This window comes from Chrysochloris asiatica, unplaced genomic scaffold, assembly GCF_000296735.1.
Source record: "Chrysochloris asiatica unplaced genomic scaffold, ChrAsi1.0 scaffold00042, whole genome shotgun sequence".
Classification (NCBI taxonomy): Eukaryota; Metazoa; Chordata; class Mammalia; order Afrosoricida; family Chrysochloridae; genus Chrysochloris; species Chrysochloris asiatica.
The window spans coordinates 20195263-20196917 of record NW_006408560.1 but is presented as its reverse complement, the minus strand read 5'-3'; the positions used below and the strand labels follow the sequence as shown (position 1 = coordinate 20196917).

At 38.0% G+C, this 1655-nt stretch overlaps 1 protein-coding gene and 1 pseudogene across 1 annotated transcript in view; one reads left to right on the top strand and one right to left on the bottom strand.

Moving 5' to 3' along the window:
• DCAF8 (DDB1 and CUL4 associated factor 8) overlaps window positions 1-1655 on the top strand; it is a 69373-nt gene that overhangs the window by 7467 nt on the left and 60251 nt on the right. The window lies entirely within an intron of this gene.
• LOC102834284 overlaps window positions 1-1655 on the bottom strand; it is an 11858-nt pseudogene that overhangs the window by 8719 nt on the left and 1484 nt on the right.

Genomic DNA, 1655 nt, shown 5'->3' with positions numbered 1-1655 from the left:
TCTCCATGCCCCCATCTCTGCCTCCATCTCTGGCGTTGCTGCTTCTCTGGATAAGGTCCCGCATTCTATTTGTGTGTTCCTCTCTTGATGGTCCTAGGGTCCTCTGTTTCTGGACTGTAAGTTAACCACTCCCCTTTTTTTGTTACAAAACTTCTACCTTTACAAGTGTGACAGTCACGATTAGTCATAACAGTTATTCACTATTGAATCTTACAATTCTTATCCCCATCTCCTTTCACCAGACCATCTAGACAAGATGATAGCTATTCAGTGGGGACTCTTTCTTTCCCCCCACCCTCTTAAACTAAGCTCCCTCTTGAAACCTTGTAAGCCAGTCACTTCATGCCTTTATTGCCCCCTCATTTTAGGTAGCCAATGTCTAAGTTGTAGTTATTGTTTTTTAAAAAAATTGAATTATTGTAACTGAGATGATAGGTATTTGCATTTATCCTGTAAATGTTTAAAGATGCCTTACCAAAGTGTAATGTTTGTCTCGGTGTAACTGTTTTGTTCTTTGTGTTTCTTAACCATTTGGGAAGCTCCAATAGGATTTACCTGTAGTGGTAGCCAAGAGGCAGTGTTCCTCTGGTGTATTTTTATTCTCATCACATTTATCAGGTAGTCTTTTTCACTTCCTGTTGTTGTTATTGTTAGGTACTATCGAGTCGGTAGCAAATCATAGCAACCCTGTGCACAACAGAATGAAACACTGCCCAGTCCTGGGCCAACCTCACAATTGTCACGCTTGAGCCCATTGATGCTGCCATTTTGCTAATCCATCTTGCTGGGGGTCTTCCTCTTTTTCTATGACCCTCCACCTTACCAAACATGATATCCTTCTCCAGGGACTGGTCACCTTACTTAGGACCTAGCTTTATACCCTGTCCTCTAAACCAGTGAAGGTAGGGTGGCAATTTTTGATGTTTTCGGCTCTCTTGTTGGTTTAATGAAAGTTGTACCTTTGAAGACTTTATTCTTTCATCTTTCTAGTGTCCATATTAACAATTTAAAAAAATGGAAATGTGAATGGCAAAAACAGGTAATAAGAATAGTATTTTTTTTTTAATTCAAGAAACAATTTCTAGTTTAATCACACCAAGAGTATCAGTATATATCCAAAAAAAAAAAAAAAAAATAGTAACATCTGAAACAAAGATTACTTAAAACTCCATAATCTTTTAATTCTAAAGAGCTTTAATAAATAAAAACCCACTGTTTCCAAATGACCATCAAAAGGGGAATGAATGAATAATCAGTCCCATGACTGTTGGAGAAAAAAAAAATAACTGTCCATACTACCTGATATACACTTCTCGGCAATTAAATGCCAACTGCATTATTTAGGAATGGGTTGCTAACACATTGAAAAAAATTAAAGACTTCATCTTTGTTGTAGACTGCCACTCCCAGTGGAACATTCAGTGTACATGACTGGGTGGTAGATTTCTTCCACTTCTCTCTCAACCTGCTCTGTAGCATCTTTATGGTTGGGCCTCATCTGACGGCTCCACATTTTCTTCCTGCTCTCTGGGTTTTTTGTTTTTTTTTAAATGTTTTATTGTGATTTATATGATAGTTTACATGAGAGAACCTTTAGCTTTACATTCATTCCATCATATATCATCTCCCTGCCATGGTTCCAATCCCCTCCACGC